At 39.3% G+C, this 26,939-nt stretch overlaps 1 protein-coding gene across 1 annotated transcript in view; it reads right to left on the minus strand.

Moving 5' to 3' along the window:
• Positions 1-24,610, minus strand: part of cntn5 (contactin 5) — a 129,197-nt gene extending 104,587 nt beyond the window's left edge. The window contains exon 1 of the mRNA XM_026911248.3: positions 24,200-24,610. The gene's annotated coding sequence lies outside the window, so the exon portion shown is untranslated. The remainder of the gene's footprint in view (positions 1-24,199) is intronic.
• Positions 24,611-26,939: the final 2,329 nt, after the last annotated feature.

Consider the following 26,939-nt stretch of genomic DNA (forward strand, 5'->3'; position numbering starts at 1 on the left):
TTTAGCGCGCCTGCTGCACGTGTTTAGCGCGTCTGCTGCGCGTGTTTATCGTGTCTGCTGCGCGTGTTTAGCGCGTCTGCTGCGCGTGTTTAGCGCGTCTGTTGCGCGTGTTTAGCGCGTCTCTTGCGCGTGTTTAGCGCGTCTGTTGCGCGTGTTTATCGTGTCTGCTGCGCGTGTTTAGCGCGTCTCTTGCGCGCGTCTGTTGCGCGTGTTTAGCGCGTCTCTTGCGCGTGTTTATCGTGTCTGTTGCGCGTGTTTAGCGCGTCTGTTGCGCGTGTTTAGCGCATCTGTTGCGCGTGTTTATCGTGTCTGCTGCGCGTGTTTAGCGCGTCTCTTGCGCGCGTCTGTTGCGCGTGTTTAGCGCGTCTCTTGCGCGTGTTTAGCGCATCTGTTGCACGTGTTTAGCGCGTCTCTTGCGCGTGTTTAGCGCTTCTGTTGCGCGTGTTTAGCGCGTCTCTTGCGCGTCTCTTGCGCGTGTTTAGCGCGTCTCTTGCGCGCGTCTGTTGCGCGTGTTTTGCGCGTCTGTTGCGCGTGTTTAGCGCGTCTGTTGCGCGTGTTTATCGTGTCTGCTGCGCGTGTTTAGCGCGTCTCTTGCGCGCGTCTGTTGCGGGTGTTTAGCGCGTCTCTTGCGCGTGTTTATCGTGTCTGTTGCGCGTGTTTAGCGTGTCTGTTGCGCGTGTTTAGCGCGTCTCTTGCGCGTGTTTAGCGCGTCTGTTGCGCGTGTTTATCGTGTCTGTTGCGCGTGTTTAGCGTGTCTGTTGCGCGTGTTTAGCGCGTCTGTTGCGCGTGTTTATAGTGTCTGTTGCGCGTGTTTAGCGCGTCTGTTGCGCGTGTTTAGCGTGTCTGTTGCGCGTGTTTAGCGCGTCTGTTGCGCGTGTTTATCGTGTCTGTTGCGCGTGTTTAGCGCGTCTGTTGCGCGTGTTTAGCGCGTCTCTTGCGCGTGTTTAGCGCTTCTGTTGCGCGTGTTTAGCGTGTCTGACCTGTATCTGCGTGATTTTATGCATTGTGCTGCTGCCACATGATTGGCTGATTGGATAACTGGATAAATGTGCTGGTTTACAGGTGTTCCTATTAAAGTGGACAGTGAGTGTAATGTGCAGTGTACTGTCTTAACTGTCCTTAAATGTGAACAGCAAGAGCGTGACAGTAAACATTAATGTGATTTATCCTCCATCTTTATCTCCGTCCTGTTCAGTCCATCCTTATATACACCCATCACCCCAACACACACACACACACACACACACACACACACACTGTTCATGTAATCAGAGTCCAATCAGAGATATAAATTTATGTGAGATTTCGACACTATAGGCTGGTGTTAATCAGAGCTAACGGTTCGTGTTCCAGCATGAGACTTGGCAGAACATCGTTAATTAGATGCCACACTGAGCTGCAGATCGGACTGAAGAGACGATTCCAACACAACTGAGACGAGCCGCCATACAAACATGACAATTAACCCGCTGTCTCAGCATGATTCTCTCATTAACGAGCATGCAAATTCAGAAGCACAGGATTTGGGTTTTGAGGCTGGAAGGTGAAGCAGGAGTAAAAATGTTTATTTAAACGAAGCAGGATGTGAACTCATTTTGCTGACGGAGACGAATACACAGATGTTAATTTACTGTATTATGCATGTTTGTTTGGAAAGACGCCAGATTTGTCCTGAAATAAATCAGATTTGCCCTGATCTGATACTGAGCTTCGACACCTGCATAAATATTGGCCTAAAACCCAGGACCAGGATTTATTCAGTCCAGTCCATTTATTTACTATGAATACAAACAAATAACAAAGTGATGTTTGTATCAAAAACAGACACGTGTTCAGGAGAAAACGCTTAATGTACAGTTAAAGATCATTTCATGTGACTGAGACACGATGGGTTTGTGAGGATTTAGTTTAATCACGTCTCTGTTACTCGGGATATTTCTATACATGTCCACTGTGTCTCTAATAAACATGCGAGGAGTGAAACAAGCAGGAGACGTGTCTATCCTTCGCATGGAAACTTCACTCAGCCAGTGACACAACTTTCTTCCCAATCTCATGAGGAACATCAAATCTCATGACTCATGGAAACATGAGTGCAGGCAAGCAGAAAATGTCTGCGTAGTGATGTCAGTCACATCATTTGGCACAGCTCATCAATAAGAGTTGACTCTTTCAGCTCCTAAACGACTCATTTTAATTTCTAACCCTGACAGTTTGTGGTATTTTCACCAGTAATTGTTTTGTGAATGAAATTGTTCCAGGAATTCTAATTTCTAATGAACAAAATAACATTCCTAAGCATTGCACTTTATATTTTTATTTAAATAATTGTGAAAAATCAGCAAAACACTACACATATGCAAACAATAAGCATCTCAGCAGTAATGGTATTATGCAGCTGTGTGTGTGTGTGTGTGTGTGTGTGTGTGTGTGTGTGTAGTTCTTTAACCAGCAGCAGTAAAGCGGATCCTCATTCAGCCTCATAACACTGAGAGTCAAACTCACAATTCAGCATCACTCTAATGAACAGCTCAGATGCTGAAAAGACATTTTCATGGAAGAATTTAGATTTTTGAATTTACACTGCAAGAATAAGTGCTTTGCTTTAATAAAAAAAAGAGAAAAAAGGAAGAAAAAAATCTAGGGTCAACTCTCTGTGTTCATCTAAAAGAGTCGACTCAAAGATTCAGCACATCACTACATCAGAGCTGTTTACTATTCGTCTTACCGATCCTGACATGGATTTAAATTCTCTAGAGATTTTTTCAGATTCACTGATGAAGAGAAATAAATCAAAGAACAGTGCTGACTTAAACATTAAATACCCATCCATCCCTCCTCTGTAGCACTTCGTATCCCAGGGGACTCGGGGCACAAGGCGGGGGACAGTGTCAACCCATCACAGGGCACAATCACACACTGTATCACACACACTCACACACTCATTCACACACTACGGACAATTTAGAGATGCCTACAATGCATGTCTTTGGATTGGGGAGGAAACCGGAGTACCCGGAGGAAACCCCTGAGGCAGCAGTGCTAACCACTAAGCCACCGTGCCCCCAACATTAAATATATAGTTTTATAATAATATAAACATTAACTTTCCTTTTGAACTCGTCAGATCTGTCAGCGTCACTTTCTCATCTCTTCATTACTAAATTTTATTGAAGTTCATTTGCATTTCACTTTTTTTAAAGGTCAAAGAGGTAAATTGGGTTTTTAGATCAAATCATTTGTCTGAACAAGGATAAGAAGAAGGACAGCAAAGATCATGCTATAAAGAGCAAAACAGATTAATACAGATTATTTATACAGATTATTTTTATTTTCCAGTCCGGTTCTCCTCCAACCTCACAGCTCAGTAAAAGTGTGACGGCTTCCTCAGCTTCACAATTTGCTCTGCATTTTTCATCCTTATTTCAGCGTCTGTGTTAATGAATTTTATGTGAATAAAGATATGTTTATTAAAAAAAAAAGGCAGAACACTTTGATTATACCCCTTTTTCAGGGTTTTGGTTATAAATTAATGAAGAAATGGAACATAACAGCGCTAAACGATTATCACGAACAAGGCTACATCATAAATCTGCAAACAGGAAGGAGATGAATGTAAACTCTTGGGGTCTCACCAAATTAATACACTAAACTGAGACAGCACCTGTCGCAGAATGTGTGTCAGGTTTTTCTGGGTGATTAATGGCACAAGGTTTTTATTTCCCAAGTGTTTCAGGCAGCACAGAGAAGTCGTTTATTAAAGAAAGAGCTGAGACTCTGCAAATTAAAGCAGACACATGGCTTCTCTTCTAATTTTCAATTTTAATTATTTATTTGGATTTATATCATGGTATATAGAACTCCATACAGTTCTACATACAGTATTTCTCTCTTAAAGAAACAGATCCATAAATAAACCTGAGAATGTACTAAACACTTCTGAGAAATCTACAACGAGATGGTTTAGGAACATATATATATATATAGATATATATATTTGTCATATTTTATAAGTAAATTAAATGAAATGCTGATAATAAGGGATATGTTTTGGTCATCAAAAAGAAGAATATTAAGCTAATAAGAACTCTGTGATAAATAAATAATATAAATTAATTGTGTTTAATTGTCTTTTATGCTCATTCCAGATGTTCACAAAAACTGAGAGAGAAAAGAGATATAAAAAAACCCACTAATCTCTGCATATTTTAGGTCTTATTGTGAACGTTTTTAGTAAGAATATGTGAAAAAATGGCTGACACTTTATGGGACATGTGAAATATTTTTGAATTTCATATTAATAAACACAGAACCACATTTCTGGGAATATAACGATGTAAAGTGGATCACAACAGAATTTACCAAGACTTTCATCAAGAAAAATGAAAACTGATTAAACACAAAGCCTTTTATTAAACAGTCATGATTTTAAGGTCACTTTATTTCATTTCTTTTCTCTTCTGTTTCTTCCCTCAAATAAGCTGCACAGAAAAAATGAACACAAACACGTTCTCAATGCTATAGTTTCCCTTACACAATCACACTACAACAATGTGAAGCAATTAAATTATTTTTTTTAATTATTTATATTTTTTATTAAGTCAGTTACATTCTTGTCTCTGCAGGATATAACATAAAAACAGAAAAAAAGTTGTAAAAAGTAAAAAGTATAAAAAGTTTTTCCTGATGCTAACTCACTGTTTCTGTGATGTTGTGGGATTCATGCTGTACATCGTGTTCTGGAGTTTCTCTTTATTTCAGGGTTTTCATGCTGCAGGAATAAAGCCTGTCCATCTGCTCTCACTGATCGAGCCAGAATGAAACCTGAGGTGTTTTAATTGCCGTGATTAATCCATGTGTTATTAAAATGAACGAGCTGCCAGTACAGACGAGTGGAACACACAGATTCCACTCACTACGCTGTAATTCTGCTGAAACACAAAGAATAGTTACGTTTTTGTTCTGCATCAGTGTGTTCTCCTCTGAACACTTCTTTCAGTACATCATTCCAAAACAGGCTAATACATTTCCAACATTTCCTAAAGCTTACAATCAATGAGAACTTTCTCAAACACAGACACAATAGAAATACTGCCAGTAGGCCAAAATCCCACACATCCTGAACGTCTGATTTCTCTGTTAACATTGATGGTGTGTTTGTAAAATCTGCTCAGGTTGTTTGGAATCTTGGAGTTTTTCTCGACTCTACACTCACATTAGATCTCTCAACAAATCACCTGTCTTAAACCATTCCTAGATAAAACAGACTATGATCCATAAGTACTTCCCCTGAACTGATGATTCCAAGTAAATTGATGGAAAACTTATCAAATGTGTGTTTTCCTGATTTATTTATCTCATACACACCCCTCTTCCTGTTCTGGAGAGCCTCAAAGCGTTTAAGAGCATAGAAGCCAAGCGACTCTTCATGTCCAGGTGGGTAAAGAATCCTAGTGTGTTTGCTGCGGAGGAGAAAAACCTCTTCATTATAGGGAGGGGAGGGCCATCTCAGCTAACTAACTTTTGCTAATGTTAGCAATACTTACTACTTGCATAAAATTCCCAGTCGTAACAGGGATGATCTGCTGCACTGCTGCTTGTTGAAGATATAGTTTGTCATTACACTGTAGGTAGTGTGGTGTATTTATCCCGGTCGTGGTGGCAGTAAATTCAGAGACAATCCCGGCAACACTGAGCGCAAGACAAGAGAATTCACCCTGCATAGGATGCCAATCCATCACAGCACACACATTCACACACTAGGGGCAATTTAGTGTAGCAAATCCTCCTACTGGCATGTTACTGGGAGGTGGGATGAAACCAGAGAACCCCGAAGAAACCCACACGAACACTGGGAGAACGTGTGAAACTTCACACAGACAGTAACCCAAGATCAGGATTGAACCAGGAATTCTGGAGCTGTGAGGAGACAGTGCTACCTGCTGCGTCACCGTGCCATATAGTTGATTATCAGTATAAATGAAAATAAATCTGCTTAATGAAGTACAGACTCAATAACATTCAGTTCACTCCTCAAAATGGCTGCCATTACACAGTGTGATAGTATCACAGTATCACATTAGACGTAAGGATAAATCGGTATCTCTGCAGCGTAGTTCTGGTTCGGTTCAGGAAGAGAGAAAGCACAGAAGTGATGTCTGATTCCTTTAAATAAATATAAAGTGTCAGTAAGTGTCAAAACCAGTGTGTTCTGAATAATTCAGCTCAGTGTCTCTGGACTTTTGGGGCTGCATAAAGATATTTGCTTGGAAGTTTAAACACCGCCTAGGAATAACAAGTATGTTTGCAAATAATCCCGAGTACCAAATCTTCACCGGAACGTCTGACACACGCTTATTATTCCACTCACGGCCATCTCTTCACTCCTTTCTGTTTGTTTTCTGAGGTTAAATGACTGACAGCAAACACACAGAAAATTTCACCAGGCTCTGAGACGCTCCATTTTGGAGAGAAAAATTCAGCTGTCTAAATTTCAGATGAAGTTAAGGCTCAGTTTCGGTCATTAATAGCTGAAATGCAATCAAGTGAATTGTACAAGGTTAAACAGGAAGTCAAAGTGACACACTAGTGAAAAAAAGAGTGATGATAGTATACAAGAATTTCCTCAAAACACCAGCAAGTGAGAAAATGTCAGAAACAGTTCATATCAGATAGAAATTTCAGTCTGGAGATGAAACTTAATTCACAAATAAGTTTTATCGTAATTTATCAACACTCATTAGCTGTATCCATTAACCCTGGCTCTGTGAGTTTCAGTCTTAGGCCTTTAAAAGATTCTCACACTCATTCCAAACTTCACAAACAATCACGGCACAAAAACTCTGCCAAGTGCCTCAGCTGCTGTGAGATTTTCCCCGAGCTGCAGCCCGACGGTTTCCATTCACGGCTCGAGTGTTTAAACTCCGCTCACACTGAGCACAGCCTTTTAACACTTTACTAATCAGCTGAGTGTGAGGAGAGGACTTTCTCTCACCTCAATTAACACACTGCACTCCACTGACCACTCACTCCACTGACCACTCACTCCACACCAACACCCTCCACACCAACACCCTCCACACCAACACCCTCTACACAACACCCTCCACTGACCACTCACTCCACACCAACACCCTCCACACCAACACCCTCCACTGACCACTCACTCCACACCAACACCCTCCACACCAACACCCTCCACACCAACACTCTCCACTGACCACTCACTCCACACCAACACCCTCCACACCAACACCCTCCACACCAACACTCTCCACTGAGCACTCACTCCACACCAACACCCTCCACACCAACACCCTCTATACAACACCCTCCACACCAACACCCTCCACACCAACACCCTCCACTGACCACTCACTCCACACAACACCCTCCACACCAACACCCTCCACACCAACACTCTCCACTGAGCACTCACTCCACACCAACACCCTCCACACCAACACCCTCTATACAACACCCTCCACACCAACACCCTCCACACCAACACCCTCCACACCAACACCCTCCACACCAACACTCTCCACTGAGCACTCACTCCACACCAACACCCTCCACACCAACACCCTCTATACAACACCCTCCACTGACCACTCACTCCACACCAACACCCTCCACACCAACACCCTCTACACAACACCCTCCACTGACCACTCACTCCACACCAACACCCTGCACTGACCACTCACTCCACTGACCACTCACTCCACACCAACACCCTCCTCTGACCACACACTCCACACCAACACCCTCCACACAACACCCTCCACACCAACACCCTCCACACCAACACCCTCCGCACAACACCCTCCACTGACCACACCCTCCACACCAACACCCTCCACACCAACACCCTCCACTGACCACTCACTCCACACAACACCCTCCACTGACCACACCCTCCAGACAACACCCTCCACTGACCACTCACTCCACACCAACACCCTCCACACCAACACCCTCTACACAACACCCTCCACTGACCACTCACTCCACACCAACACCCTCCACTGACCACTCACTCCACACCAACACCCTCCACACCAACACCCTCCACTGACCACTCACTCCACACCAACACCCTCCACACCAACACCCTCTACACAACACCCTCCACTGACCACTCACTCCACACCAACACCCTCCACACCAACACCCTCCACTGACCACTCACTCCACACCAAAACCCTCCACACAACACCCTCCATTGAGCACTCACTCCACACCAACACCCTCCACACCAACACCCTCCTCTGACCACTCACTCCACTAAAAACTGCTTTCTACAGAAAGAAACAGGGACAAGAACTCAAACTTATCCTGAACTCTAAATGTTCAAAGTGAAATTAAAGCAGATTATATGTGATTATTGTAGTTTAATATGATGTGACTCTGATATAGAAATAAAACTGAATCCCTGTCCAGCAGATTTTACTCAACTCACCTGTGTATATGCTGATATGATATTATTTACTATGACAACAAAAATAAGGTGAAGAAGAAGAAGGCTGAGAGATAGGGGTGTTTAGAGAATGGTGTGTAATTAGACTGAGTCCATGTGTTTTGGTGTGATGGATTTAAAGTGAAGCAACAAGTGTGTATAGAACTGAAGATCACTTAAAGCCATTATTTAGTTCTAGGGTTTTTTGCCTTTCGGATTTGGGATATTTTTACTTGGACATTCTATTCTGAACTATTTTTTCTTTAGCCATGACCCACCAAGACATTTTCTTTTTTCATATTAAATCTTTTTTTACAGCACCATGTAACTGGATATTAAAGCTTCATATACTGATCATATGCGCATGAGGTTAAAAATAAAGTTTATTAATTAGATTCAGTTGGAATTATATCCAGGTCGAAGTCGCACACTGGACCAGCACGGCTCCAAACTAGAATATCACCACAAGCTGTTGTGATTATGGCCCTCGACTGCACAGGCATGAATAGTTTCTAAAAAAGTTGTGCATTAGGTCTGAAAAGCTTTTGAACCATTAATATTCTTCAGCTCACTGTTCAAACTTTTTTTATTTCAACTTCTTTCATATGATTTTAAATATAACCCAATGACATTACCATTAAATTCATACATAATTCTCAGGAAATCAGTTTGTGTTCCACTGGTACCTGCTCATCAGTTTTAAGAATAAGATGGCCATCTGCATTATGAGAAATCTTTTCGCTTTCCTCACTCCATCACTCTCGTTCAGGATAATCTACATTTTATAAACTGTAAATTTCTGTTCTTCAGAACAATGTCTGTGTTTTTTACAGAGACTGAATGTGTGTGTCATATATTTAAATCCTGTTCATTAAATATAGACATGTTTCATTCATGAATGATTTAGTCCTTTTGAACGACTCAATAAGGTGAATGAATCGGTATTGATAACCTAGTCTTTGATTATCAAAGAGATTTTACATACATTTACATTATATTTTCATCTGTAGGTGTTTTTTAAACATCTGTTATTGATGTAAGTTGTATTTGCATATTTGTTTAAACTGTTTGTGCACCTCTTGGGGGGGAGAATTCCCCGATAACAATCAATCTTAATGAATAAACAACTCAAAGAAGGACATTTTTGCGAGTGTTTTCCGAAAGCGTTTGTTATCAGAGATTTAACAAACAAGCTGTAAGTAGTTCTTTGTTGGCTCTGCCCAGCCCGCGTCTGGCAAAAAGCCACAAGAGTCGATAGTCAAACAGTCAATTCACAGTCCAGAGGTAAATTTAAAAGATTAATCAATGGCTTAAATTGCAGAAATAGACACAGACATACAGTAGGAATATGTTAGTGCTGACTAGTATTAAATTAACTTGAGTAGCTTATGTGGTGTATGGTAGTGTAGTTAGCATTACTGCCGCACAGCTTCTGAGCTCAGCTGACTACATGGAGTTCAGTTTTAGTCCAGGGCTTTGAATACATGATCAAAAATGATACTCCCTTCTTTTCCAAATCATGTTGCTGTACAAAAACAAACTGTGTTAATGCAAATCCATTCAATCACAGAACTAATGTACACATTTAAATCAAGTAAATTCAGTGACAAAACAACAACCAAAGGGAGGACAAAAGCTATGTAAAAAGTTCACTGAATTTACTTCATTCAAATGTGTACATCTGTTCCACACTCTTTGGGGTAAAACTGCACACAGCTCCAAATAACAAAGTGCTTAGTGAGTAACGAATGGGTCAGGTTACTCGTTAATTTACAAACGAGTTTACACACTATGGTAGTTACGAAGGATTTTGGGAAACTAATTAAATCTTGTTAATTCAAGAGCATTCTAACAAACGAGGTAACAAAGTACTTAGCTTTATGAAAGTTTTGGGAAACCCACACCTGATGTTACAAAACCTTTTTTAAAGAGAATAAATGAAGCTGCTGGAGTGGTACAGTGTTCCACATCGCTCTGTATATATTTCTGTATGAATAAATGTCAGTGACACATCAGGTATCAAATATCATACTGATAACATTAAGCTGATTTTTAAGTTGACTTTTACTGCAGAAAAAGAATCATAGCATAGTTCACGCTTTTTATTTTTCACCCAAACTAAGAACTTTTTCTGACATTAAACCATTTTCAGTACCTTTCACTGACTATGCTGCAGAACACAGCGAGGCCGCGGGGAGAAAAAGTCGAGCTGTGAGCAAAGCTATCGGAGAACACAAAGAATTGAAAATATTATTATTATTATCTGTTCGCTTGTGTCCTGGGCTTCCTTTATGATATGCCAAGTCTCAGAGTGATTAAAGTCTCTCCTATCTGACAAAACTCTGTGATGTCTTCTCTCAGCAGCAGAGCAGATGAAATTAGGTGAAGTAGTTTCCAGGCAATGCGACACTCTGAATGGACAAGTGCAGAAACATAAAAGCACCGAGATATTTAACAATCAAACTCAAATACTGTTGCACACGTTCATGGAAAGCGATCTCTAAATTGTTGTTTATTTATCATCCACTGACAGGAATCAAACTGTCGACTCAGTGATCATAATTCCATGATTTACCATTTCCCATAAATTCACAAATCTATAAAGCATTAATGTCTTTGGAATAACTGCAGTCATTAAGCTGATGATAAATGATTTATTCCTCAACCATCATGACTGCATGTGTGCTGAAAACTCCCGTATAATTTCACTCCTAATCATTCATTTATTTCACAGCTTCTCTCCAGCCGCATGTCGAGCAGATTTCAGTGTCCAGGGGCCAAAATGTTTTCATGAGACTGAAGCAGTGGTGCAGCAGCAGTTCTGCCTTGTGACACTCAAACAGCTAACAAACAAATTCAACAGCTAATCGCATGAATACAATCTGAGCAGAACCTGTTCCACTGTTCCACTGTTCCACTGGTCTGATCATCACAGGAAAGAGACAACAACCTCCACACCCATAGCCACACCCATAACCACACCCATAACCACACCCATAACCACACTCACACCCATAACCACACCCATAGCCACACCCACACCACACTCACACACCCACCACCACACCCATAACCACACTCACACCCATAACCACACCCATAACCACACCCACACCACACTCACACACCCATAACCACACCCATAACCACACCCACACTCACACACCCACCACCACACCCATAACCACACCCACACTCACACACCCACCACCACACCCATAACGACACCCATAACCACACTCACACCCATAACCACACCCATAACCACACCCACACCACACTCACACACCCACCACCACACCCATAACCACACTCACACCCATAACCACACCCACACCACACTCACACACCCATAACCACACCCACACCCATAACGACACCCATAACCACACTCACACCCATAACCACGCTCATAACCACACCCACACACCCACCACCACACCCATAACCACACCCATAACGACACTCATAACCACACTCACACTCACACACCCATAACCACACTCACACCCATAACCACACCCATAACCACACTCACACCCATAACCACACCCATAACCACACTCACACCCATAACCACACCCACACTCACACACTCACCCACCACCACACCCATAACCACACCCATAACCGCACTCACACCCTTAACCACACCCACACTCACACACCCACCACCACACCCATAACCACACTCACACACCCACCACCACAATCACACACCTACAACCACCACACCCACCACCACACCCACACTCACACACACACACTCACATCCACGTTCACAACCACACCCATACTCACACCCACACACTCACCCAAACCCACACACCACCCACAGACACACCCACCCACACACACACTGACACCCACATCCACACACCCACACATATACACCCACACACACATCTACATACCCACACATCCACAGACACACCCACCCACACACACTCACCCACACACACACACACACTTTGTAATAGTAAGAGGTAAATCTGTAACTTTAGGTTTTCCGACACAGGAAATGTAAATTGCTGTGGTATAATAGGCATTAGACTGGCGATGTGCTTTCACAGGAAAATAACCAGTTTATAACATATCATGGATTCACTGATTTGTTTTAATATCACAATGTTTAACAGTATGTCTCTATTACACATTGTAGAACTTTACCTTAATTATTTAAAAATAAGAATTTATAAAGAAATAAAATGAAGATTTCTTAGACAGGTGAAAATAATTTGGCTTAGTGTTACAGGAATTATTAATATATGATGATGAAATATCTCAGCTGTGTACTGATAGGTGGTGATTTATTCAGTAATAACAGAGTATTAATAGCAGTGAGTTTTTCAGTGTGTGTTTATAAATTTTATATATATATATATATATATATATATATATATGTGTGTGTGTGTGTGTGTGTGTGTGTGAATGAATGTTTTTTTTCTGAGGCCATAGCCTCAATGTCCCCCAATTCTGTTCTCAGTAAACAGGTTGCCATGGTTACTGCTGGCAGGACGGATGCCGTTGCTCTGAATTCTCCTGGAAGCTGACGATCAACGCTTTGCTCCGGTGGGATTCCTGTGGCTTCAACTTTCATAAAAAAACGTGTTGAGTAATAACAGCTCTCTCTGTCGCTGTAAACTGGCCTCAATGGGCCTCTGACTCACAGCTTTGAGGAAAAATACTGGACTTAAACTTCTTTATTATTTATTGTTTATCTGCTCTTAAATTCACTGTCATTCAACCTGAAGCATCACGAACACAGACCTGCTGCCTCAAAATGACCAATTCATTTATTCATAACAACTCTGTCTCTCTTTCAAATGCACAACTGCAGTTAAGCGCAAGCACGATACGTAAATATATAAATATCAATAGTCCTGTCGTAAGAAATACCATAAATGGTCGTATACACACTGCATTATATTCTAAATTATTATCTGAATAAATAAATATCTGAGTTAAAAAGATCTATCTCTGCTTTCAAAACTGAATAAATTCAAAATTTTTATCACCATTAATAAAAATATAATATTTGATCAGTTTTACAGTTTGAAAAGATGTGCTGGTTTCACATGTCTCAGAGCAAAAAAAATTACAGGAATACATTCAACTCATAATGATTGGCACTCTGCGTAGAAATGAGCAGAAATAAATGAAAACAAAACGAGTACAAAATACTTCGAAATGTCAGGGGGCATTTGAGGAAAATATTTAATATATTAACTATCTTTAATATTTACAGTTCATAAACATTCTTTTTCTTTTTTCAAAAACCCAAATGGTTTAAAAATATTGGCAACAATATGTAAAATAAAAAACCCAATACATTTGTATGTTATGAAATTTGAACTGTCCAAAGAACCTTTTATGAAACTTATTTTTTATTCAAAGTGGAGTCCATCTTCAGATATGAAAATGCAAAATAGTTGAAAAGACCATTAAACACTAAACAAAGTCTGGATTCAAGGGTGTTTCAGTGTTTTACCTCCACACAGTGATGATGATGATGATGATGAAGAATGAAAGATGAAGGATCAGATGTTCAGGGCCGTAAGATTTACTGGAATCTCGAGCTGATCAGGTTTCAGAATCAGCTGCTGGACGTCACCTCTGTGTCCCCGAGCTGGAACTGAAAACCTGCGGTCTGAATTGAGGAGGAAGTTGATGAGTACGAGCCTCAGCCGATTCTCCATCACGAAGTGTTCAGCATGGAGAAACAGTAACGCAACACGTCCACAAAAAACTAAGCTCCAACGTAATCAGTGCTTTTCTACGCAGGGTGCCAATAAATTTGAAATATATGCTTATGTGTTAAATTGAGAGTGTGTAGAGTTTGTTTAAAATGTGTAAAACATGATTTTATGCATGTGTTTTTTTTTGGCAAATTTATGACTTTTTTAAATTTCTTTTTGTTTGTTACCATAACAACACAGAGCTGCTTTTACTGTTCATTTTTGTTCAGTTTCATGAAGAACATCAATCAGGTCCATTTCCTCTCATGATCACCTCTAGATTATTTTACACTGACTTTATATCAAGCATCGTTGATTAAATCAGCCTAAACCCAAAGAAAATTAGAGACAGTTCAGACAAGTCAAAGTGATTTTTCTTCTATTCTGTTTTTGATAGAAACAGAAGTTTATTTTGTTTTTAGTCATTTAAAATAACATGTTGTGGCCTTTTTATATCATTTTTACCACAACAGAAAGAAAAGTGCTGCTGTCTGTTTTTTCTGTTTATTGATTTTAAATCACAGAATTTGCACAAAGTTGCATGTAAAAATCCATCACATACAAAAATGAACACCTGCAAACGCCACGATCCGACACAGGCTTCAATGTGACTATGTTTTGATTTTCTTGTGCTGAGACTGCACTCATCTGATTCACGTGCAGATGCTGAATTTCATTCATAATGTCATTATATACTATTTGAGTTTTTCAATTCAATTCTGTTTTATTTGTATAGAACTGTCAACAAAACATATTGTCACGAATCAGCTTTACAGGAATCCAGATGTAAAATTATTTTTGTTTAATACACATATACACCTCTAATTATTTGTTAAAATGTAATTAATAAGATCATATAAAATAATAAAATTTGAGACTAATTGGCGATTCCTAAATGTGATGAATTTTCAGCCTTTTGAGGTATGTTCCAGTCGATTGTTTAAAGTCTGAACTATTCCATGACTTTTTTTATTAGTAGCTCATCTTTTGGATAATTAACCTGGTAACTGCAAAGAAAATCATCATCAGTGATAAATCAATAAAGAATGTGCTTAATGGCAATAATTTTTGGTTGACTGTATAGTGTTACAGGCTTTATTATGAATTTTGCCTGATAATTATTTACCATGCACACAATTACTATTAACAATGTTGTCCATGATTTTATTATTTTTATGATTTTAAAACACCACTGAAGTAAACAAAAAGAGGTCACTGAACTTTAAACAATGTAGTCAAGGAAAATTAATACAAATGATTCATTTATAACAATTTGAGATTTCACCTGAAAAAAATCAGTCCACAGACTGTAAAATACTAGATTTATTCTAAATCTCCTTTATGTGGTTTTCAGGACTGATCCATTTTTCACATAACTGCAATAAACAAATACCAGTCTAGAGTTTCCTTTTAAAATAATAATTATTTTTCTCCTGGATATAGAAGTGGAACATGTGATTGTGAGGAATCTTTATGGAATGTGGACACAGTGAGATCACCTCAGGTCACATCTCTGCCCTGAACACGTCCTGAACACGCCCTGAACACGTCCTGAACACGCCCTGAACACGTCCTGAACACGTCCTGAATGAGAAAGTTAAAACCTCTTCATGTGCGTTTAGAGCTGAAGAGGATCTTCACGCCTTCAGCATTTAGGATCACAACTAATCCTGAGACAGCAGCAGAGATCAGAGTAAACGTCCTCATACACACACACACACACACACACACACACACACACACACACACACACACACACACCCGTACACTCCAACTCACAGATTCAACACAGTTATTTCTATTTCAGAATATAGAGTGGAAGATTTATTGTGTTTTCTGTTCAGCAGGAGAGAGAGAGAGAGAGAGAGTGAGAAAGACTTTTGACTTTTTAAGATGTCTTTAATGCATCAGTTGAGCCTAATTACATATGCACATTTTTAAAAAGAACCCATCAGGCCCCCCGTCCACACCCTCCCCCCAAAGCCCCGAACCCCCTCGTTCTTAATTTCATTATAATCCATAAATCTGTATGAAAGTCCACAGTCCCGCACACTGCAGCTGATTTTCTTAATCTAACCCTTCTGTGTGGTGAGAGCATGTTCAGATTTTCATTTTTTTATTGCAAGTTTTGCTGATTTTACAAATTTTGCTTTGTCTGGGAAGTAGTTTGTCAGTGAGACATTCCTTTTTCCTTCGATCAACTCTAAAAACCAGTAAATCTGTGCTGTGGTGTACAATTTCTCAGGCTGTTCTGAACAGTCAGAGTGCTTTGGCTGATCTGGGTTGACCTCTGCCTCCTCCATGTGTGTGTGAGCTGTTCTCCTCCTGTAGGTCCCGCACTGCTCCCCGGGTCTTCCTTCTCCTGCATCACAACATTTCCTACGTCACTGTGCTGTGGATGTTTGGATGATTCCATCACCTTGTACATCTTCTCGCCCCCTGTATCCAGCTCTGCTTTATTATCCATAAACTCTCCTGTGTGAGCTCTGTGGTTTCTTCTTCTGCTCTTGCCTTACAACATTAGTGCAGTCATTGAGGCCGGGTTAATGTTACTAACTCTAACATCTGCAGCAGGGTTAGAGCTAACACCATCTCCATTGTCTGTGATGTTGATTGCAGTAACATCCACATTGGCACAATTGTTAGCATTAGTGCTGGTCGAGGAGATAGAGTCGGTGTTGGGGAAACTGTTGTGTTTATCACTGACCTGTTCTACCTCTGGCTCTGGTGTGTCACTGCTCTGTGTATCGCTCCCTCCAGGCTCCAGCTCCCTGGTGTTCTCCTGCTGACTGTCCCTGCGCTGCTGCTGTAACTCGCCCGAGTAACTCTCTGAGCTCCCCAGCTGCTCAGCTCTGTGCGGTCAGACAAACTTTTTGTGTCCGATGTACCCACACTCAAAACATCTCAGGCATTCCTTGGCTGCAAATATGGTGTAATTACTGTGCCTATGTTTGCATTTAAAATTCACACTAAACGTCTTGTCTTGACTATTAATAAACATAAAAACTTGTCTGTGTAAAAAAAACATTTAAAAAAACATAAAACAAGACACGAAACACAAAACTTCACTGCTGAGTTTTTGCAGCTGAGTGGAATCATTCTCATGGGGCTGGCGAACTTCTTGAAGCGGGCCAGCTCCTACATAATCACCTCATCTTGAATAAAAGGGGGCACGTTAGAAATTACAACTCGTGTTGCAGGAGCAGACAGAGGAGAAAATTGTACCAGTGCTCATTTCATCCATATTCTGGTTTGGATCAGCTTATTGATGAGATTTTTTTGTGTCAGGAACAGCACCACTGCTTTGCTCATTCGGGAGGCAGAGAAAATGTTTTCACAGCCGACCTGCTCCCCACCACTAACAGCTCCACTCTCCGTCTCCACGCCGGCCTCAGACTTTCAGTTGTTTACAGCTTGTGTACTTTACTTAATACTTTAATACTTTCACTGTTTAATTCCAGTAGAGAAAAGAAAAAAAAAAACAAGCAGAAAATTAGCAAAACGCCAGAGAGCTCTGCACGCATGGCCTCTGCACTCAGCGCATGTGCAGAGAGAGGAAGAGAGAGAAAGACAGTGTGAGAGAGAGACAGACAGCAAGAGAGAGAGAGAGAGAAAAAATGTCATTGTCTAAACACTGCCTAGTCCACCCTATACCCCACTCCCTCCCCTTACCCCCCATAATGAGGAATGAGGAGGAGGAGGATCAGTGCAATCACACCACAGCTCTTCTTTAGACATAAGGAGTAATTAAGGTTATAATTAGACACAGTGCTTCTGTCATCAGACTCTTTACAACAGGTTAAGGATTTACTTAATATTCATAAGTTTGATAAGAGGATTAATGTTCATGAACCGAGATTACACCGAGTCCCTCAGAATCATCTCGTTAGGTTCCAGTGTCAAGTGTCACTGACAAGACAAAATCAGGTGAAATAAAACCAAATAAGCAGAATAAAGAAGCTGGAGTCCTGCATCACAGCAGCAGATTTTACAACACTATTCAGTCCCGTTCTTCTGAGAGACCTCGCTCTGACTGATTACAGCATCTATGAGCTCAAAAACTCTGTGATTGGTTGGCTGCTGTGTACGTCAAATTACCTCTTTCTATGAAAGTGGGTGGGTCTTAAACAAGTTTATTGAGTAGATTCCCTAACAAAGCTGGAATTTTGGTTTAAGAGATTATTAAGCTATCAAACCAATGTGGATAAATGTCACAAAGCAGCATAGATACTGGGAGGCGGGGCCTCGTGTTCATGGGCGTACAATCATAGAGGACATGGTCAGGATGTTAATAAACATCATCTCATTTTTATTATATTTTTTATGTTATTGAGTGATGCTCAGAAATAACCATTTCCTTTGTGACATCGTTCTTCTGAAGAGGAAAACGATTCAATCTGCAATCTAAATTTTTTCTGCACGTTTTCTTCCAGGCATCAAGTGACACTGCAGCCAGCGGATATTTACTCACAATCTGCATAAGAGCAGTACGATAAATGGAGTGGAACTGAATTCAGAGCTCAGGAGATATACACACCCATCCCTGTACATCACTCCTCACTGCTTTTACCCATAAAGGACTTATTTTTATTTCTAATCTCTATTATTTGCTTTTTCTAACTAGAAATGCTTCAGTCTAGAATCTGTTTTATGAGGAATAAAGATGACTAAATAAAACAAAATACATTTTGTCAACAAGGGAAAGCTGGAAAGATTCTGCACAAATTCCTTGCAAGCTCCACAACATCTTTTCTTCACTTCTTAACCCACCACTGCCTCCTTCACTATCCTCCCTTATTGCTGACGACTTTGCCACCTTTTTTGATGGGGAAGATTGAAAAAAATCTGCCAGGCCTTCACTCTTACCCCGACTCCTACACTACAGGATTCAGGATTCCCCTTCGCTTTCACTGACACATTTTTCTCATCAATCAGCAGGTGTGATCCTGCAGGTCATCTTGTTCTGCAATCCTACCACCTCCCCATTGAATCCTATGCATTCCAAAATGCTCCACACCATCTCACAAGACGTCCTCCCCTTCATCATTACTATCATTAATGACTCCACAACATCTGGTCATGTACTAACTGCACTCAAGACAGCAAGAGTTATTCCCTTATTTTATTTATTCCCAATTAATACACTTAACACTGATTGACTATACTGTGTAGTACACAGTTATAGAAGGGAATTATTTATAATCACACTATCCAGTGTCATCCAGATGAGGATGTGTTCCCTTTTCAGTCTGATTCTTCTTCATGTCGTCTCAGGGAGTTTTTCCTCACCACCGTCACCTCCGGCTTGCTCATTAGGGATAAATTTAAATTTTAATTTTTTATCCAGACTTTCTGTAAAGCTACTTTATAACAATGTCCATTGTTATAAGTGCTATACAAAATAAAATTGAATTGAATTAGATTGAATTTTCATTCTGAAGAAACCCTCTCTGGATAGATCAGACATCAGCAGCTATTGACCAGGATCATTTCTCTTTTTTCTTTCTAAAATCCTTGAACCTTAATCCCTGACCTAGTGAAGCAGTATGAGGATTTATTTATTTATTTATTTTTTAATCAAAGCACTTCTGTAAGGGCATCTGCCAAATACCGTAAATGTTGGACTGAAATAGAACATCAAGATATTCCTTTAATCCCATTAATCAAACCTCTGAACCTGTAATACATATATATATATATATATATGCATAAACTGTTAATGCTTTACATTTTACTTACTGCATTAACTGCATTAAGATTGACATTAAGATTAAAAAACCTGAAGTTCAGCTTTAATAAAACGTCAGTACTGATGTATTAATTGTCATGTGTGTAAATGATAATGTTTAAATTGTTGTTTAAATATTAAAATGAAGCCCACAGTGATGGTTCATGTCAGTCAGGGTGGGATTAAGTTTACTTACTGGTGGGATGAACACTGATTAATTGTTTATAATAATAATAATAATAATAAAAGTATTAGTTACTGTGGAAATGTTATTGATTTATTTCCTTATGAACACATTCATCAATTCTAGAGTAAAGACGTATTTAATTTATTTTAAACAGATAATAATGAATTTAAATGTTTTATTTCATATGTATAAAATATAAACCCACACACAGACACACACACACACACACACACACACACACACATAACAATGTCAGAAGGTTCAAGAGAGATTTTTTTTTTGTCTTTCTCTGAAAGACCTGTGGGGTTTTTCTCTCTGAATGAACATCAATGAGAACAAAAGGAAGGAAGTGAGGACAGGAAGTAGGGATGTAATGAATACATTATTCAGAACGGACAAATAATGTGTTCTAATCAGATACAAATACAGATATGAATAGAGGAAGCACTATCCAATTTTTTTAGAAACTTTATCAGAAAGGTTCACAAGGCATCTGGTTGAGACGAGACGCGTGTCCCTTGGACTGGGATCGTGCGCGATGCAACAAAAAAGAAAATCATGCATGCTGGTGGTCACATATGAAACTCACAAGACAACCAAAGACCACATTCATGAACACAAACGTTAACATGAACACAAACATGAACATTAATATGAGCGTGCGGTGGTGTGTGATGTATTTCCAGCATTCACTGATTCATCCTTAGTAACTGCCTGGTCAGAGTCGCGGTGGTTTACTAGTTTGTTACACTACTAGTTTGTTTATATTTTGGGAAACAGAACCAACTAAATTGATTAGAAAATATGGCGGGTAGGTACGAACAAAAATACTAAGTGTGTGAGTGAGATTATAAAAACATTCCCACAGACAGCTGTAGTTGAGAGGGATTATGATTATGATCCGGAGTGATGTAGCTGAGGCAGAGGAACTGTCAGAGCCACACTTCACACCCCACGCTCACACTGCTCACATTTCTACTGCTGGGGGTTTACTGTGTTTCTGTAAAAATAAATTCTCCAGACTGTCAGAGTTTATGTTGTACTGAGATCTGCTCATCTTCCTAAAGTTTCACTGCTTTTAATTGAAATGCTTAAGTCTCTTTGAATATTTTTAAAATGTCAGTTTTTAAATCACACATCAATGAAAATGTGAAAATACTGATTTTAATAAGTGAAGGATGTTGACGTGCACCGACATCGCCAGCGTTTCACAATTACACATTAACATTTATGTTAAACACACACAGTTCCATCACAGCGTCTGCAGCCATCAATCAAATGCAACATTTTTTGATGCTACTTCAGTGTAAGTTTGTCAAAAACCTGAATATAAAAACAAATATGTAAAAAATGAAGACTCACTGGAAAGCAAGTTTAACCACCAATTTACTGATCTTCAGCCAGCCATCAGCACACAACTTGAGCCATGTGTCATGTGAATAAACAGATTCAATCACATGATTTTAAAAAACCCTAAAAGAGTCTTCATGTCCTTCACTATTTTCTTCACTATCCTCATCTTATCCTCATTTCATTCTCATCTTATCTTCCTCATATTATTCTCATCTTCATCGTCTCCTTATCTTCTCCTCATTCTATCCTCATCTTATCTTCATCTTCATCTTATCCTGGGTTGATTTACTCCTGATTTCCACCACAGATGAGAATTTACACCAGAACCAGAGCAGAGCAGTCATATATCTCTGTTCAGACTGACAGTACTGATCAATCGATTGTTAATTAATCAGTTAATTATTAAGATCCCTAATGCAAGACCTGAGAAACCCTTTTCTCTAAAAGTGAATTCTATGTTTATTAGCACGGTCCTAAATCTGCACAGCTGTAACAGTGAGTACGTCCTGCAGCTCTGTTCAGGAAATGTTATATTTTTATCCCATCATTCAGTTGTGAGAGACGATTCAGCTCCTGTTTGCATTCAGGTTTTTGTCCTTGCTTTGAGCTCTGAATCTCAGGAATGAAAAGAGAGAATCTGCAGCACAGAGACACTAAACACTGAGACGCCGACAATCTGCTTTGACCCACTTACAGAAAAATAAGGTTTCTCGTAAACTGCTCACTCCTCAAATCGAGTAAAAGAAGCTGTGGATACATTCATGGATAATACTGAGACACAAAATCAATTCTAGACTTTAAAGTTGAGTCTTTGCTCCTTTTTTCTACAGATGAACATTTCATTTCACAGAAGCTTTGACCTTCCTGAAGTACAGATTTATACTAGAGAAGGAGGAACAAATGCTCATGTACTATAACACTGAGCATTCTTCTTCTTATTATTATTATTGTTGTTGTTGTTGTTGCTGTGGTTGTTGCTGTGGTTGTTGCTGTGGCTGTATTTATTGTTACTTCAGTTGTATTCACAACAAAAACACATTTTAAACTGAAACAAAAAAATGTATTTCATTTAACTGATGGTTTTATTCAAAGTGACTTACAACTGAGAGAGGATACAGCTGAGCAGTTGAGGGTTAAGTGTCTTGCTGAAGGATTCAACACTGTGAGCTTCTTGTTGCTGGGATTTGGAATCACAACCTTCTAATCACTAGATCAGTGTCTTACCCACTGAGCTAAGACACAACCTACTAAATACTGTTATGTTCTATATGCATATAAATGGATATTAGAGTTTCACTGATGAAGAATGAGACACATTTTAAAGCTGGATTTGAATCTCAGTGAAAAGCAGTTTCATTGTTACAGGCCGTAAATTTATCAGAAGGAATAAAGATAAGAGCTGCTGCATATTTAAACAGCCCTCAGTGAAGAAAGTGCTTTTCTTTCACTTTAACTGTCTGATCAATACAGAAACTGATGAACTTCCCGTCCTCCAAAAAGGAGAGCACTTTAAAGTCATCAACATTTGCAAACTTCAGACGTTTCACTGAAGCACTAATCACTAATGATTCTCATGAGAGACGAGATTTGTGCTGTATGTTTGGCAACACAATCATCAATAGAAATGTGATCAAACAGAATCGGAAAAAAATCTAATCTGATGAAAACCGCCCTCATCATCAATAAGCAGTAAATGGTAAAATGTTCAAAGTTTCCTAGTTTCCTAAATGATCTGAATCATCACTGAGGTGAAAAGCAGAGTGATGACATCAGATTCGAGGAAGAGGATGAGACTCAGTGATGATCTTCAGGAAATCAGCGTTGCATGGCAACCAGGCAGCATGATTGTAAGTACAGAAAAACACACGGCTGTTGTGTGAAATCACACCTCCTGGATTTTAACAAAAACTAAACACTGAATATCCACATTATCATCCTGACAAGAAAACAACAGCTCAATCTCTCAGAGTTTCACAATAATAACTCGGTGAAGGTTCACTTACTCTGTGACAACATGTATTCAGTTAATGTAATATTTCAACAATCCAAAAATAAATAAATAAATAAAATAAAATGTGCAAATTTTTCTGCAAATGGCCAAGAATTAGAGCTTTAACAAAAAAATAAATAAATAAAATGATTTTATCTCCTGAAAGAAACTCAGCCACAGAGAGACTCAGTAACATCATCCGCAAAATAAACTGCTCAAAAACACACAGAAATTCACAACTTGGGCAAATATATTTTGAAGATTTTGATATTACATATAAAAACGTAAATTTTCAATTATACCTCAAGTAACTTAAACAAACCTCTAAAGATGCCAAAAGATCTCTAATTCTCTGATAAGGTCACTGGATACAGCAGGACGCTCATCTAACCATCACATGCAAGAATTCAGTCTCTACATCAAAACTCTCACTCACTTCCATCAGCAAGTGTTCATTACAGTGAAGTGAGAACCAGCGTTAAACACACACACACACTCACACTCACACACACACACACCCGCGCGCGCGTTTAACCCACAGGTACAGCTTCGTAAACCGCGCAGGAAACAACATGAACTTGTTTAAGGCATGGAATATGGTGTTCATAGATGATGCAGTGATCAGCGCAAGGTGCGCTGTGACGCTCATCACACACACACACACACACACACACACACACCGTGAGCGTGCACAGGGCGCAGCTCTAACACAGCTCTAAAAACATCAACCGTTAAAACTTACTCTGAATCTCTGCGGAAAGACGACACACACTCCGCTTCTCAGACTGGCTTGTTGTGTGTGTGTGTGTGTGTGTGTGTGTGTGTTTAGTAGAAAGTCCCAGACCGGATCCCGGAGTGCGCGCGGAAGGAAACAGACTCTCAGCGCGTGAATCTTCACCGCCCGAACAGACACATCGCGCGTGTTTTCCGCCGCTCGAGCTCCGCCTGCGGATTTTTTACCTCCTCTGAGATAAAGATAATGAAGATGATGAAGGTGATGAAGATGATGACCTCACATCCGTTCCGCTTTCCCGGTATAAACGCGCTGGAACGTTAAAATGACAGCGCGAGGGAGAGACAGAGAGCGAGAGAGATGCACGCGCATCCGTTCAGGTCGTAGTAAGAGCTCGTGCTGTCTGAGAGCCGCTACAGTGTGCGCGAGCATATAGTCATGAGCTACAGTGCACGCGCGCGTCCCACCTCTCTCTCTCTCTCTCTCTCTCTCTCTCTCTCACACACACACACACACACACACACACACACACACACCAGAGTTATATTAGCAAATGTTAATTCTCGATTTTTATTAGAATGTTATGTATCTCAAATTATTAAAGCATTAGAATAAGCATTAATAAATGTTATATAAATACTCATATAAATGTATATGCATAGCATGCACAATGCCTTATAATGCCTTCATTACAGTTTATAAAGCATGACTATATGTCTTTCGGATACATAACGCGTTATAATAAATGTTTATATGAACATTGTAAAAGACAAGATAGAATAAACATCCACTGGGTAATGATGATGAGCTATGAACACATTCATTACATGTTATAATGCGTTATACACATTTCTTATAATTATTTGTGAATAGGCATTACAGTTTATAGTGGGCTTTATAATGCATTTATAAACAGAATGCATTTTAACGATGTTTATAACACATTATAATCACAACACCAAATAACCTGAGGTTCAGTGATTAACGCTCGGACACATGACCTGATCATTTCTAAATCAAGTCACTGAGTTTCTGTGTATTTCTGAGTGCAGTTTATTTAGAGAAGTGCATTATAACTTATATATAACGTATACGTTGTATTAATGAGCTCTAAGTAAAGCAAGATATATTGAAACAAAATGCTAATTAAATATTTACAATGTTATACACAGATTTAGTTACGCACAGCTGAAAACTGCATTTACAAAAAACTTTCTAATTTTTATAGCACAATTTTGTGATTCTCTCTCATTTAAATAAGAAAAAAAATCAAGAGAGGTTTGACAATGCACTATGTGAAGAACAGCTCTGTTTCTTTCTTTAACACTACTCAAAATGCATTAACACTTCATAATGCATAATAAACATAGCTATAAAGTGTAATTTATATTAATTAATAATTATAACAAACTGGGGCTGAAATTATTTGGTGTTAGTGATTATAATGTGTTACTCACAACACATTCTCACAAGAGATTTATAAATTATAAATATTGTAATGCCTTCATAAATAATTATCAGAATGTGGCAAAAATCTGATATCATAAATCTGACTAAAATTGTTTTTTCATCTTTTTCTTCAAATTTACTGGTGTAAATGTGGTGAAAAACATATTACTTGTCTAAATGTGGTTGAAATCTGATTTCAGGAGTACATGTAGTTAAAATCTGATTACAAGTGTAAATTGGATCAGGATCCAATCTAGATGGAACACACAGGAAATGACAAACAGGAAACAGGATCTGAGACTGAGGCTGAAAACAGACATGTCACTCGTTTTCATAGAAGAAACAAAAGCATGTTATTGGACATTAATAATATCAATAACTAGTTTAAGGGAATGTTTAAGAGTTTTATGAGACACATTATGTGAGAACTACAGTATAACACTTGAAAATAAAGTTCATCCATTACTGTTCATCCATTACTGTTCATCCATTACTGTTCATCCATTACTCCACCATTCATCTTTAGCTTCACCATTTTACTTTGTTATTCACCCAGTACTCTGTTATACTTCACCATTCACCCAGGACTCCATTGTACATCACCATCCTGGTGTCACTCCGTCGTTTATCCATCACTGCCATTCAGCAGTTACTCTGCAGTTCACCCATTACTCCGTCATTTACCTGTTACTCCTCATTCATCTTTTACTCTGTCATTCGCCCTTTACTCCATTGTTCACTAGTTACTGCACCATTCACCGCATTACTAATTTGCATATTTAATGTATTTGGTTCAAACCCACTGATCATATTTTGTGACATCTTAACCTGAGCCTGCGCCCAGTCCCACCCCAAATGTGTCAATTTAGTATATCTAATTAAAATTCGCATCCTAAAGGATTTTATTGTTTAAAAATCATGCTGTAGAGTTTTTTTTAATTAAAAATTAGGGGTTTTTTTAAATATGGAAAAAAATCTGATTTGAGTTATCTTACCTTGATCTAAGTTTTCTCATCATTCCTGCCATCAGAAGGAGCCCCGAGTGTGTAGTTTTGAGTTACTGTCTCTATAAAAAATTGTGTATATTCTTTATTTAAACTCTAAAAACTCACAGGAGGTATTACAGTTAAAGTTCTCTGTAACTAACACATTTATTATTAATTTCACTGTAAACCATGAATAAAAATGAGCCCCGTGTTTAATGCATTAATATTAATACACAGTGTATTGGGTATTACACACACACACGCACACGCAGACACACCATTTACATTCTTAAACAAGCTTTCTGACTATGAAA

Source organism: Pangasianodon hypophthalmus, chromosome 6 (genome assembly GCF_027358585.1).
Source record: "Pangasianodon hypophthalmus isolate fPanHyp1 chromosome 6, fPanHyp1.pri, whole genome shotgun sequence".
Lineage (NCBI taxonomy): Eukaryota > Metazoa > Chordata > Actinopteri > Siluriformes > Pangasiidae > Pangasianodon > Pangasianodon hypophthalmus.